The sequence below is a fragment of the Erinaceus europaeus genome, chromosome 7 (genome assembly GCF_950295315.1).
Source record: "Erinaceus europaeus chromosome 7, mEriEur2.1, whole genome shotgun sequence".
NCBI classification, from domain to species: domain Eukaryota; kingdom Metazoa; phylum Chordata; class Mammalia; order Eulipotyphla; family Erinaceidae; genus Erinaceus; species Erinaceus europaeus.
In genome coordinates this window covers 14,437,828-14,452,996 of record NC_080168.1, presented here as the reverse complement: position 1 = coordinate 14,452,996, position 15,169 = coordinate 14,437,828, and the positions used below count along the sequence as shown (strand labels likewise).

At 47.3% G+C, this 15,169-nt stretch overlaps 1 long non-coding RNA gene across 1 annotated transcript in view; it reads left to right on the top strand.

Annotated features, from left to right (window-relative positions):
* The window catches only part of LOC132539381 (uncharacterized), a 31,462-nt gene extending 24,570 nt beyond the window's left edge, over positions 1 to 6,892 (top strand). Inside the window, exons 5-6 of the long non-coding RNA XR_009550630.1 lie at positions 1,013 to 1,105; positions 6,207 to 6,892. This is a non-coding gene — a long non-coding RNA (uncharacterized LOC132539381). The remainder of the gene's footprint in view (positions 1 to 1,012; positions 1,106 to 6,206) is intronic.
* The last annotated feature ends 8,277 nt before the right edge of the window (positions 6,893 to 15,169 follow it).

Below are 15,169 nucleotides of genomic sequence, written 5' to 3'. Positions count from 1 at the left end.
ATCCCATGGGCAGTGTTTGCACACAGCTGGAGTGGTTCAGACCATGGTCCCATACACCTTGTCTGTCTGTCTGCCTGTCTGTCTGTTCAGTGCTGGGGCCTCACACATCTACTGTCCCCCTGCTCTCAGCAGCCTTTTCACTTCAGATTGAGACAAAGACAGAGGCAGAGACAGAAAGAGAGACTCTGAAGCATAAGAATTCCCCCACCAGGCTTGTGGAAGCTCCGTGTGGTGCTGGGGTTCAAGTCCCCCCCCCCCCAACAACCCCAAAGCAAATGTACTACAACTATGTCCTGGCCCGGTATTGCAACTCTGGCGGACACAAGAACCCTGAAAAGAAGAGAACGAGACCACTGCTGGGGAGGTGGCCAGAGGGACAGAGTAAGACACGGGCTTGCAGATGGAGCTCTGGCCTCTCCACTGGCTGCCTGCTAGCCTAGCCCCCTTCCCTGCCCACACACACCCCCGAGATGCCCAAACACCATCTTTGTTGTGTCTTTATAGTCCTGCTGAGAAAATCCACTTCTCGCCAAAGACATGTTTCTGAGTGGTGGTGGCGGATATTTTGCTCCCTGGCAAAGGGGTAAAGAAGCAAGAAAGAAGGGCCTATTCAGGTACAGGCACAAACTGGCCTGCCTTATATGAGGAAAATATCTACGTAAGGGCCAGGTGGTGGTGCACCTGTTTAAGTGATGACATTACAGTGAGCAAGGACCCGGGTTCAAGCCCCTGGTCCCTACCTTTAGGGGGAAATCTTCACAATTGGTCGAACAGGGCTGCAGGTATCTCTCTGTCTCTGTCCCTCTCTGTCTCCTCCTCCTCCTTCAGTTTTTCTGTGCAACAATAATAATTAAAAGGAAAAAAACAGTATATCCATTTACTACCCAACCATCCATATGATTTTCTTTTTATTGATTTATTCATGTTTGCTTGTAGCACTGGAGGCTTCTTGCACACACAGGCAATTTCACCACCCCTAGATCAACATGTTCATCCTCTTTATTTCAGATAGAGAGAGAGAGCTTCCCCTGGTGCTATGGAACCTCCCATGTAGTGCAGGGGCTCAAATGCTGGCCATGCACACAGCAAGGCATGCTGTCACCAGGTGAGTTATCCTACAGTCTCTCCTCCCCACTCCCCATGGTTTCAGAGATTAATTTAAAACCCTTAGGAGCACAAACTGGGAGGAGAAGGAGGGAGGTCAGCTGGCTCCCAGTAATGCTGAATATACAGGCTGCAGTGTGCCCCCCCCCCAGAAAAGAGATAAAGAGATGAGATCTCTGCTTGCTCGGAGAGACACACTCATAGAATCCCTGAGTGGACATTTTTCCCAAAGCAGCTTCAAAGGAAACAAAGGTCCCTCTGCATGAACTCAGCCTTTGCAGAAAGACACATTTGGGGTGCTAGTCTATTGTCCCCCTAGTCTTCAAGGGACAGGGGCACCCTTGGAGTGAAAGGGTTAATGTTCTCAGGGACGGGCTAATGAGGACAAGATGCCTGTCCCTTACCTGGGATCCCATCACCTCCCTTTGGCAGGAAGGTGACCTGGAGAGAGAGTCACAGAGAGAAACACCAGTCCAGACTCAGATTTGGGGGGACAGGCAGGATGGGTGTGGCTCTAGGGACATGGCCGCCCAGACCCTTACTGAGAGACACAGTAGTCTGCACCACGGGACAGAGTGCAGACACAAGGGGCCAGCTTCAAAGCTAATGGTTCAAATGCCCATCCGCGGATGGCTGGCTCCAGATATTATGGGATATGTACTCCATGGAATTCTACTCTGCAATCAAAAAGAGATGATCTTGTGTCCTTCGAGACAAAACTGATCAAACTAGAGGTGATTATGCTTACTGAAATAAGAGATGAAAGACAACTACTTGGATGGTTTCACTTGTGTGGCATCTAGAGAGCAGATACACATACACCCACAAAAAAAATTGTTTCTAAGACTTATGAGAACTCTGGAGGTTATTATTGGAAGGTGGGAGTATGGAGACACAGACCTTTGGTGGTGGGTGTGGTGTGAAACTATATCCTGGAATCTTACAATATGTAAGATAGTTTTTTAATTTTTATTTTTAATGAGAGAGATACAGAGGAAGAGGAGGAGGGAGAAGGAAAGAAGAAGAGAGGGAGAGGAGAGAGAAAGACGAAAAGACCAGAGCACTATTCAGCTCTGGTTTATGGTGGAACTCAACCTGGGACCTCAGAGCCTCAAGCAGGAGAGTCTTTTATAGCACCACTATGCCGTCTCTTCAGCCGTAACCCACCATTAATCACAAACAAAAATCCATAGTAAATAAATAATAGTTTGAAAAAGCTAAGGGCTCCTTGTCCAGAGCCCAGTCCTGCTTTCCATCTCATCAGGACCAGGACCTGCTGCCACCAAAAGGTAGAAGCTGTCACCAAAGGTCAGATGCTGTCACGGAAGCTTTTGCCAAAAATGGGGTGGGGGTTGGGGGGGACAGCTTTACTGCCCTTGGACACAAGCTGGAGGCAGGAGGCAAGTTTTTAGGCCTCTCCAAGTGAATAGACTGTCTATGCCAGAAGGTTCCATCTTATCTATTTCTTGCAAGATGAGAAATATTTGGGGCTGGAGACAAAGGGGCCCAGGGCTGGAGGCTTTTAAGTCACCAGGCCTCTGGCTCTCCCTGACTTTCTTTTCCCTTATCAGTTGATTGCCTTGAAGGAAAAAGGCACACAGGGACTTGAGTGACAATGTCCAGGCCCCCAAACCCATTGGCTCTGTTATCCTTTGCCCAGCCCAATTCATCAATGTCGAGTCCTGGTGTGATGAAGCCCTGTCCCTTTTGGGGTTAGAAGGCCAGTGAGGTGCTGGACAAGCTTTCTTCACAGAAGACAGGCTGTCTCCACCATTCTGTGCAATTTTGGGGGTGTATGTCACTGGGAAAAAAATGCTTGTTGTGAATGTAAAATTCTAGTTCTAGACCTGATGTGTTTATCTGGCAACCTGAAAAAGCAAGCATCAGCAGGGCAGTTTGAGTTCAGGGAATTGTTCTTAGTTAAAGAAATTAAAGTCAGTCAGAAGGAAAAAATACTGCATGGTTTCTCCTGCCTGTGGAACATATGGAAACAGCTGACTAACATAATCACCTACATAAACCAGTGGGTGGGTGACCACAGAACTAAGAATGCCAGAGGCTCTGAAAGAGGGTGTGGGGCACAGTAAATGGTGGGGTTTTATTTAGAAAATTCATAGGGGGGACCTTGTAGAGTGTACATGTTACTATGTGCAAGGACTGGGGTTCAAACCCCCACTCCCCACCAGCAGGGGGAAACTTCATGAGCAGAGCTGCAGCTGGCTCCCTCCCTCTTTTATCTTAACTTTTCTCTGTCTCTATAAAAAAAAAAAATCATAAACTTATTTTCCACAAGTGATAGACTCGTAACTTAGTAGAAGGAACGGTTTCTTAATCCTTTGAAGTTCGTGTTCTATGAACTCAACACGCTGAAGGTAATGAAAATTCAGGGTGAGAAGCATTTGGCGAATGGATACATTTTTACACTTTAAGTAAGCCTGAAGGCACCACAGCTCCACAAGGCTGCTAGAAGCCCTCACAATGAGGAAACAAATGCCCAGTGAGGGCAGAGAGGAGACATTAGAAAAGGAGCAAAGGCAGACAGGGCACTTTCCCACCTGGGAGCTCCCTGGAGGTCTGGGCTTCCACGGGCATGGATGTCAGCCTCACCTGCAGCAGCCCTGCCAGCTCAGGATCTGAGAGGCCGAACAGCCCCCAGCCTGGGAACACAGATGTCATCTCAGAGTGGCCTCATCAGCCTCAGAGAGGAGCATCTTGTACACGAAACAGCTTCAGCCCCTGCTGGCTGTGTCTCAGGGCATGAAATGGTGCGAGCAGGGGCCAAGTCTAATTTGCATTTTCTTTTTAAGAATCATAATTTGTTTATTTGTTTTTATTGTCATCAGGGTTAGTGCAGAGGCTCCCTGCCTCCATGATAAATCTACTGATGCTGATGGCCATGTTTCCTTTATTTATTTATCTGATAAAAGAGAAAGAATTTGAAAAGGGAGAGAACATAGCTACACACAGAGAATGAAAGACCTGCAGACCTGCTTGTGAAGCACCCCAACTGCAGGTGGGGAGTAGGGGTTTGCACTCTGTTAAGCACACATGATAATACGTGTGCTTAACAGAGTGCACCACCATCTGGCCCCCCCAAATATTTTATTCATTTATTCATTTATTGGACGGAGACAGAGAGAAATTAAAAACAAAAAACTGACCTGTGGAACATCCCTGTGGCTATCTGTACCTCAGCCCCTATAAAAAAAAATAGCCACCAGGAACGGAAGAGCTGAGCAGGCGTTGAAACCCAGCAATAGCCCTGGTGACAAAAGAAGAGGCTAACAGAGTGCCGTCGTGAGCCGGGGGGTGGCCAGATGTGCTGTTTCTGCTGTCCGCTCCCTGCCCTCAGAGACGGGGCTTGTCTCCTTCTCAATGGAAGTGTGTTAAGTCCCCGGCTAAAGCCTTCCTAGATGTTGCCAGGCTTGGGTTGTTTTGTTTTGTTCTTTTCTGTTTTCCTTACTTTATTTTTTAGGTTTAGACATTTTTTAAATAAATATTTTGATTTTTTATTTGATCAGACTGAAAGACGCTGAGAAGGAAGGGAAGCAGAGTGGGAGAGAAGACACCTGTAGCACTGCTTCACTGACTGGGAAACTTCTCTCCCGCAGGTGACAGCCAGGGCCTTGAGCACAGTGATGTGTGTGCTTGATCAAGTGCTTCACTGCCTGGCCCCTCTTTTCTTTTGTTAATATTTATTTATTTATTTATTTATTCCCTTTTGTTGCCCTTGTTGTGTTATTGTTGTAGTTATTATTGATGCCATCATCGTTGTTGGATAGGACAGAGAGAAATGGAGAGGGGAGGGGAAGACAGAGAGGGGGAGAGAAAGACAGACACCTGCAGATCTGCTTCACCACCTACGAAGTGACTCCCCTGCAGGTGGGGAGCTGGGGGCTCAAACCGGGATCCTTACGCCGGGTCCTTGTGCTTTGCGCCACCTGCGCTTAGCCCACTGTGCTACTGCCCGACTCCCTCTTTTCTTTTTCTTTTCACTTTGTCTGGAAGACAACTTTGCTCCCCAGATCAGCTGTCATCCCCCCATCCTGAATCTGGTTGTGAACAATGAGGAGCAGACTTCTCCAAGATGTCCAAACAGTCTTCTGAAAATAGGGCACTTTTTGTGTCAATCTGACCTAGCACTTACATTGTTCCACTGTCCCTGGATCAACTTCTAGATAGATAGATAGAGAGAGAGAGAGAGAGAGAGAGAGAGGCAGAGTGAGAAAGAACAGATGAGACCCCCACAATGCTGTCATACTGCTATGTACTGCACTGGGGTCTCAGTCTTAGATTACACTCACAGCAACGCAGGGACCCTCCCAGGTGAACTTTTGTGCTGGCCCTAAACTGTGCTAGGTCAAGGTTGTGCAGGTTTGCAAGGACATTTACTACTCCCTTAAGTATCTCAAAGAAAGAAAATAAGGGACACTGGGGCACAGAAATCTGCCACCTGCAAAGTAGGTCTTTGCAGGGAATCTTTGGATTTCCCCGTGGATATATGGCCTAGACCTCTTTTAGACCCTCTCTCTACTGTCACTGGTCACATCCACTGAGAACGTCATCATAAGCCCTTTTGTGGGCTTCTTCAGGAATATACCCTCACTATGAACTAGCAATGGTAGGGACTGGCCCACTCTCTGAAGGGAGTCGTTCTCTGCCACTTCAGGAAGACTGGTTCAGAAATAGGTGCAGCCTAGAATGTCCCCAGCTGTGACCATGAACTATGAACTCAGTCTGACAGGGACTTGAAGGTTACACAGGCTCCTGTGCTAAATATGAACAGCTATGGGCCCTGGGTAAGAGCTGTGGTAAAGAGTTCATTGCATTTCTACAAGTTTGTGACCAACTCTTTTCCCTAAATCCTGCTTCCTAGTTCTACTCTCAGCTCTGACACCATCTTCCCAGACAATATTTCTAGTCTACCCCCATGTTAGCCATCAAGCTCAAGCAGAGATTATTAAGACACAGGCTCCTAGGAACATTCCTATAATAGGCTCCCTAGCTTCCTTCCACTCTAATGTGCCAACTTTCACCTGCTCTATTCCTACTTCATAGTTCCTGTTTACTAAGCAGTTTGTCCTGCTCTCTCTGCATTTCAGCCACCAAGTCGCAGATACTACTCTGATTTCATCCTGACTTCCCTGGGCAGACAACCTCCCTAATGTTTCATGGAACCTCAATTCTTCAGAGCCCTGCCCCACTAGGGAAAGAGAGAAACAGATTGGGGGTATGGATCAACCTGCCAACACCCATGTCCAGCAGAGAAGCAGTTACAGAAGTCAGAACTCCCTCCTGCACTCCAAAAAGAATTGTGGCCCATACTCCCAGAGGAGTAAACAGTAGTAAAGTTTCCAATGGAGGGGATGAGACATGGAATGCTGGTGGTGGTGGGAACTGTATGGAATTATAACCCTATTATCTTGCAATTTGTAAATCCATATTGAATCAATAATAATAATAATAATAAGAAGAAGAAGAAGAAGAAGAAGAAGAAGAACCCTTTAAAGTAGTTCTTTGACAAAACATTGATTTCATGGGAGGGCATCTGAAGGCTGGAAAGAGTTGACCCTTCAAAAAGCGATTTGTGGGGGTCAGGCAGTGAGTGGCACACCTGGTTGAGCACACACATGACCATGTGCAAGGACCCAGGTTCAAGCCCCAGTTTCCACCTGCACGGAGAAGTTTCCTGAGCAGTGAGGCAATGCTGTGGGTGTTTCTCCCTCTCCATCTCCCCTCTCTCTATCTCCTAAATAAATGTAATAAAAAATAATTTTAAAAAATGCTATCTGTTAACACCAGTCATTTCGTCTCCAATAGAGCTCCTAGCAGACTGAACGAGATAATGCCAAGAGTGCATATTTTTTGCCTAGAGACATGAGGGAGAAAAAAAGGTCTCTCCTCTTTGGGAAATCTTGATCAAGAAATGAAACTGGTGAACCCAGACCTTTTTCTGAGGCTTTGGAGAAATGCCAAGCTCTTGGGGCGAGGTGTGGGGGGTGGGGAGAGGCCCACTCTGCAGCTGTAATTGACTCCCGTCCTGAGCCAGAGCACAGCCTCCCTCAGATGAGAGATTGTGCAACGTTCCTTGGCCTTCCAAGCCCAGATTTATTTCTCACAAAGAACTGAGCTAGAAAAACCTGCTTGGGGGCTGTGGGGGGCTGTGGAGAGCTGCTGCCGCCACTGCCATGGCTGAGGGCAACTTTAGCCGCCTGTGAGGGGGAGGGGCTGTCCCTGGGCAGCCACCTGGGTGCTCCCCCAAAAGTTGTCCTCTCTATTTCTCTCCACACTTGAGATTACGCCTCTGTTACCTTCTGTTTGATCTTTAGTGTTTTGGGAGATTCATGGTGGGGGGGCAGTGCACTGCTTAGCTCTGGCCTACAGTAGTGCCAGGGCTTTGTGCTTTTTTTTTTTCTCTTGTTAATCTGCTTCAAGCTCTTTGATGATTTATCTAGTCTTGAAGAAGCCAATGGGAACCAGTCGGGAACCAGAATGGCTTCTTCTTGCCCCCACCCCCCTGGGTTATTGCTGGGGCTCAGTGATGGCACCACAAATTCATGGCTCCTGGGAGCCTTTTTTTTTCTTTCTATTTTATTTTTTATTGGATAGGACAGAGAAATTAAAATGGAAGGAGAGGTTGAGAGGAAGAGAGAAAGACACCTGCAGGCCTGCTTCACTGCTTTTTTTTTTTTTTGCCTTTAGGGTTATTGCTGGGGCTCAGTGCCTGTGCCATGAATCCATTGCTGGAGGCCATTTTATTTCCCCTTTTGTTGCCCTTGTTGTTGTAACCTTGTTGTGGTTATTATTTTTGTTGTTGATATCGTTCGTTGTTGGATAGGACAGAGAGAAAATGGAGAGAGAAGGGGAAGACAGAGAGGGGGAGAGAAAGATAGACACCTGCAGACCAGCTTCACCACCTGTGTGCTTAACCCGCTATGCTACCACCCGACCCCGCTTCACTGCTTCTGACACCGCTTCACTGCTTCTGATGCATCCTCCCTGCAGGTGAGGAGTGGGGGCTGCAACCTGGATCCTTGCGCATGGTGATATGTGTGCCTAATCAAGTATGGCACGGCCCAGCCCCCCAGAATGGCTTCTGCCCCTCCCACCCCACCTCCCCTACACACTAGAACTGGTTCCCATAGTCCTTGACCCAGAAATTCTACAGCTCAGTTTATCTTCTGGGAATACGCAGTAGCATAAGTAAGCAAAAAGGTTTTGCTCAAGAGAAAGTACTGCGTCCTTGTTTTCCTTTGTGAATCAGAACATTGGAAACCACCGAAAGTTCCATCTGTCAAGAACCAGTGAAATCAATGATGAGACAGTCATGCTCTGAAATAGTATGAAGTTATTAACAAGAAGACAAGTGGCAGCTTGGAACATGTCAGTGTGAGGCAGTCTGACGCTACTAAATAGATGTTTTGTTTTGTTCTTACTCTCCCCAAACTGGCTCTAACGCCCCTTACTGGGATGATTTCCAGGAGTGCAGAAGACTTTATGTGCAAAGAAAACATTTCTGGCACAAGGCGCATCCGTGATGACAGTGACTCTCTCGGGAGGGTGGAATTCAAAGCCATGCTTTTTCTGATCTGTATGCTGCTGTGTTTTTCAATAATCAGTCAAGTGCCAGGGTTCCATGTTCAAAGCACAGTCACAAAAAGTCATTTTTGTGGACTTCATAGTTTCAGTGAGCTAGAGACAGAAAGAGAAGACACCACCGCACTAGAACTCCCCTTCCCCCTTTGCCAGGGCATCTTACACATGGTGTCTGGGTTCCAGCCTTGGCTGCATGCAGAGCAATGCATGTGCCCTGCCTGGTGAGCTGTCTCTCCAGCTTGATTTATAGGTTTTTCTTTAAAAGGTCTTATTTTCAGCCACCAAGTTGCAGATGCTACAATGACGCCATCTTGATCTCCTTGGGCAGGCAACCTCCCCTCCCCAGAACCCTACCCCACTAGGAAAAGACAAAGACAAGTTGGGGGTATGGATCCACCTGCCAACATCCATGTCCAGCAGAGAAGCAATTACAGAAGCCAAAACTCCCACCTTGTGCATCCCATGAAGATTTTTGGTCATTACTCCCAGAGAGAGGGATAAAGAATAAGGAAGCTTCCAATGGAGGAGATGGGACATGGAACTCTGGTGTTGGGAACTGTGTGGAATTGTACCCCTTCAACCGTACAAACTTGTTCTTCTTCTTCTAGCGTTTGCCCTTCTTCCGTAGCCAGTCAACAGCGTCAGGTTGAAAGCTGTCAGGAGCTGCTTGTTGCTGGCTTTGAAAGTGACTGGGATCCATGTGGATTCAGTCAGCTAGGAAGGATCGTCAGTTTCCCCAATGAATGGGTACTCACGGGATGCACCACGAGAAGGTCGATCCAATGCATCCCACAAACTTGTTAATTATTATGAAATCACGAATAAAAAAAGGGACTTGTAAAAATGTTTAAATGTTCTTTAGAAAATAAAGTTGTGGGGCTGGGTGGTAATAAATGTTACAGTGCTCAAGGACCTGGGTTCAAGTCCCTGGTCCCCACTTGCAGGGAGGAAACTTCACAAATGGTGAAGCAGGGCTGCAGTTGTCTCTCTGTCTCTCTCCCTCTCTACCTTCCCTTTCCCTCTCAATTCCTCTCTGTCCTGTCAAATAAAAATAGAAAGAAAAAGAGGGTGGCCACCAGTAATGGTGGACTCATTGTGCATTGAGAATCCTGGTACGATTGAAAAATAGTAAGGAAGGAAGGAAGAGAGAGAGAAAGAAAAGCTGCGTGTTCAAAAATTGCACTTAGGACTCAGGTTTACATCCTCAGTTCCCCCTGCAGGGGGAACATTTCACAACCAATGAAACAGTGCAGTAAGTCTCTTAGCTTCCTCTCTTCCCCCATCCCTTTGGATTTCTGTCTCTACCAAAACAAGTAAATAAAAAAACAAAACAAACAACAACAATAAAAACAAGTAACGAGTCTTAAAGTGCTAAATTTAAAACAATGGAACGTAAATGGAGGAAATATCATGATGGTTCTGCAAAAAGACTCCCAAGCCTGAGGCTCTGAGGTCTCAGGTTCAACCCCCAGCATCACCATAAGGCAGAGCTGAGCAGGGCTCTGGTAACTAAACAGAACTACCAGTGTGAACAACAACAAAAACAAGTAACGAGTCTTAAAGTGCTAAATTTAAAACAATGGAACGTAAATGGAGGAAATATCATGATGGTTCTGCAAAAAGACTCCCAAGCCTGAGGCTCTGAGGTCTCAGGTTCAACCCCCAGCATCACCATAAGGCAGAGCTGAGCAGGGCTCTGGTAACTAAACAGAACTACCAGAGTGAACTCTCTAATGGAGTGTATGCATGCTGGTTGGACTCAGTTCGGGAAGTCTGGAAATCGCTTTTTTCTTCTTTTTTACGAGGGGGTCTGACCCCTTTCCAGAAGTCAGTGTCCTGGCCCAGAACTGGCAGGGTCCGCCTCCCATCCCCTTCCCTCCCCCCATCCCCTTCCCTTCCCTTCCCTTCCCCCACCGGAGCACAGTCCCTGAGACACAGGCCTGCTGGTCTGAAGCAGCCTAGGCCCTTCCCCCATAATCATCTCACCCAGACAAGAGTCTGCAAACCCAGCCCCGGGGCCAGGCTATGGCAGGTGGATCTTCTGCAGCAGATCTGCTTAATCTCTGAGGACCCAGCGCCCCAAGTCAGGTCAGTCCTGATCTGTAGTGACTCAGATGACTGCTTTTTGAAACAGAGTCCGAAAATGACATATACCTAAGGAACTGTTGGTGAGGAAAACCAAATTTAAAACTTTAGTAAGAGGAGAGGGAGAGAGGCCACTGACCAATGGAGGGGTACACTCTGTCAGTCTTTCCCTCTGTCAGTCTTTCCCTCTTTCCTCCTTTGTCCATTTCAATGATATAGTTTTGCTCCTGGTGTTTTCTTCCAACAGTTTAACAGAGATTGAAACTGCAGTAAACACCCTTAGATATCCAGGTTTTATTTTAACAATATAAACATTATATTTAACAATATAAACATTAACCAGTTTCCTCTCCCCAGTTCCACTAGGGTAGATATTTTAATCTACAGTAAACTAGAATCCCAGCACTAATAGACATTCAAATTACAGTTCTTTCTGAACAACAATGTTAATTAGACTAGAGTTCTTCCCCTCTCCCACTTAATAAGTGCAAACTAAAATCTCTCTCTCTCTCTTTTAATTGCCACAGGGTTATGACTGGGCCCGGTGCCTGCACAATCAATCCACCTCTCTTGGCAGCCATTTCTTTTCCTTTGCTTTTTCCTTTTCCTTTTCTCTCTCCTTTATTTGCTAGGGAAGAGAGAGAATTTTGAGAGAGCAAAGAGAGATAGAGAGGGAAAGACACTGGCAGTATTTGCTTCACCACTTGTGAAGCTTCCCCCCTGCAGGTGTGTGGAATCTTTGTGCGTGGTAGCATGTGTGCTTAACTAGGTGAGCCACCGCCAGGCTCCCTAAAAATCTCACTTAGTTTTAATGAACAATAATAGAGGATGGGGCGATAGCATAATGGTGATGCAAACCGACTCTCTCAGGCCTGGGGCTCCCATGTCCCAGGTCACCCCACACCACCACACCATAAGCCAGAGTTGAGGACTGATTCGTTAAAAACAAATAAACCTAATAACAACGGGGCCGGGTGGTGGCGCACCTGGTTGAGCGCACATGTTACAGTGTGCAAGGTCTCGATTCAAGCTCCCGGTCCCCACCTGCCAGGGGGAAAGCTTTGCGAGTGGTGAAGCAGGGCTGCAGGTATCTCTCTGTCTCTCTCCCTTCCTATCACCCCCTTCCCTCTCGATTTCTAGTTGTCTCTATCCAATAAATAAAGATTTAAATAGTAATAATAATAATAGTAATAATAGAGAGATTCATGTCTGCTTGCTCTGTTACAATTTCAGCAGCCCCAAACTTCCCAGAACTGAACGGCTCAGAGCCCCTTTCCGCTGTTTCTCCTTAGAGCTGAGTTTGGGTGGGGGGAGGAGGCAGGGCTAGAATGGCAGGGAGCAACCATCATCTGTGCTGGTGCTCTGCTCTAGTTCCCCCAGCCCTCCCCACCCCGCCACCCCCAGTCCTCCAGCCTTAGGGTCCGCACCCCAACTAAACACCGCCCGGAGTACGCAGAATTCCTGGAGGCGGCGAGTTCCAGAGGCCGGCTGCGGGGCTGGGCCTGCTCAGGCCTCCCAGGGCAGAGGGTCGCCCATACCCCCGGCCAGGGCTGCGGGACCACAGGCCAGAGGATTAATGGCCTGAGCTGCAGGGAGCCCGGAGATGCCCTTTCAAGTTCGCTGGGCGCCGCGCAGTCAGGAATGTTGAGTGGGTGGGGCGGGCCCAGCCTTTTGAAGCTCCCGCACCCCCAAAGGCGAAGTGATTTAGGCCTGACAGCGGGAGGGAGGGAGGAGGGAGCCCCGCCCCCAACAAATAAACTGAGCTGGGGGGTGGCGTGGGGGTTGCTGCTCTGCCGTTTGCACCTGGTAGACGCCTAGAAAGGGGCGGGGTGGGGCCCAAAGGGTCTCCACGCTGTTCTTAAAAGATGAAAGCCAACGTGTTGTTTAAGCTGCGCAGAGAGAAAACAGGTCTTTAAAAAGGCTCTTCGAAGGGGACGTCCCGGGGAGGGAGGGAAAGAGAATCTATCTACTTGGATTGTGAGATTTCTATTGGGGGGGGGGGGTTCTGAGAAGTCGGGGGAGGGAAGAGGCTAAAAACCACACACACACACACACACACAAAAGTCGTATCGATATTCGACTGTTTCTGTTTTCTCTTTCTCGCTTAAGCCCAGAAACGGGGCCTTGACCCAAGGGTGCTTCACCCAAGGCTGGCATCAGAGCCCTTGGCTTTTCTCCTGGGCAGAGCAGAGCTGTGTTCATTCTCTTGAGTTTTGTTGTTTGAGCAGAGCAAGTTCAAGTCTGGCTGTGGCTGGTGCCTGGGATTGGACCCTGGGGCCTCCAGCCAACAAGAGAATTCCCACCACTCTTCTTGTTGGGAGTTAAAAATAGATTTTCCAGTGCCAGGTGGCTAGGTGCACATGTTAACAGTGCGCAAGGATGCAGGTTCAAGCCCCTGGTCTCAACCCACAAGAGACCAGAGACCCGCACTTCTAGAGCAATGAAACACTGCTGCAGGTGTCTCTCTGTCTCTTCCCCTTTCTATCTTCCCTGCCCTCTGTATTTCTCTGTCTTGATCCAATAAACAAATGTCTGTATTTTTAATTTAAAAATAAAAAATTTTAATCCTCAAGCTTAGATTTTGCCACAGGAGTTCTCTGTACCTGGATGGACACTCAGCAAGGGGGTATTTCTGATATTGGGGGGAGGGGGTGTGGGCAGCAGCCAGGAAGCAGATGCTGGAGAAATGACCCTGAGAGAAGGTCACTGGGTGTTGGCTTTGAAACAGTGTCTGAAAATAACACACACACATCAAGAATACACACAACTGTTGGTAAGGAAAAGAAAAAGTAAAATTTCATTAAAAAGAAAAGAGAAAACCATTTCTCAGATTCACCCTCTCCCTACCACCACCACCCCATGGAGGGGAAAATGGAAGTTAGTCAAACCATTTCCAAAATCAAATCTCCTCTCCCCATGTTTTCTTTTTTTTTTTTTAATTTTTTAAATATTTATTTTATTTATTTATTCCCTTTGTTGCCCTTGTTGTTTTATTGTTGTAGTTATTATTGTTGTTGTCGTTGTTGGATAGGACAGAGAGAAATGGAGAGAGGAGGGGAAGACAGAGAGGGGGAGAGAAAGATAGACACCTGCAGACCTGCTTCACCGCCTGTGAAGCGACACCCCTGCAGGTGGGGAGCCGGGGCTCGAACCAGGATCCTCATGCCGGTCCTTGTGCTTTGTGCCACCTGCGCTTAACCCTCGGCTCTATAGCCCGACTCCCTTTTTTTTTTACCCATGTTTCCTTGTTTGCTTTATTTATGTATTTATTGTAACAAAGTCTTATTTGTTCTGTTCAATCCTCTGTCAGTCATGCTAAAAAAAAATTCGTAAGGTTTGAGCATTCTGTTTTTGCACTGCAGGATATGTACAACGATTTAACATCGGCTGCTGGGTGGTGGTGTGCTTGGTTAAACGCACACATTACAGTGCGCTAGGACCCAGGTTCAAGCTCCTGGTCCCCACCTGCAGGGGGAAAGCTTCATGAGTGGGGAAGCAGAACTGCAGGTGTCTCTCTGTCTTTCTCCCTCTCTATCTCCCCCACTCCTCTCAATTTCTCTCTGTCTCTAACCAATAATAAATACATAAAGATATTTTTTAAAAAGATTAAAGTAGAGTTGTCTTCTTAAGGCAGAGTTCTTTTTTAAAGACAAGTATTCTAATGGTTAACTATATTTATCTTCCAGGTAACAATAGACATTGTAATAAACAGTTCTGTTCTCTACAGTAAGCTAGAATTCCAGCCCTAATAGACATTCAAATTTCAATTCTTTAACAATTATTTTCTTCCCCTCACCCACTAATAGGCACAAACACAAATCACATTCTTAACATAAACAAGCAGTAATAGATATAGACCAACACCTTAGCAATAGTAGCTAAAAACTAGAATTTCTTAATTTTTTTTTTATCTCTGCTTGGTAATAGCTTCAGTGCCTCAAGTGATAAATTCCTGGACTATCACATTTCTAGGAAACACCACACACACACCACCTGTCACCCTCACATAAGCTTCCTGTACTCAAATGGGTTTGGAAGAGCCTGTGACTCACAGAACGGCTTTGCCTGGTGAGTGACAAGTCATAGGCCTGTGAGTGGCCCCACAGGAAAGAAGCTGAGTGCTGGCAGGAGCCAGTCACAGTGTAAGGTCACCCCTACTGCACACAGGGCCCCACCCCATGGCATTTGCCTAAGGGGACATGAAGACTGCTAGAAAGATTCTTCCCGGGGGTCAGGAGGTGGTTAACACACATGTTGCAGTGCACAAGGACCCGGGTTCAAGCCCCTGGTCCTTCCCCCCCCCTGCCCCCCCCTCGCAGAGGGAAAGTGGTGAAGTGGGGCTACAGTTGTCTCTTTTTCTTTCTCTCTATCTCCACCTCCCCTC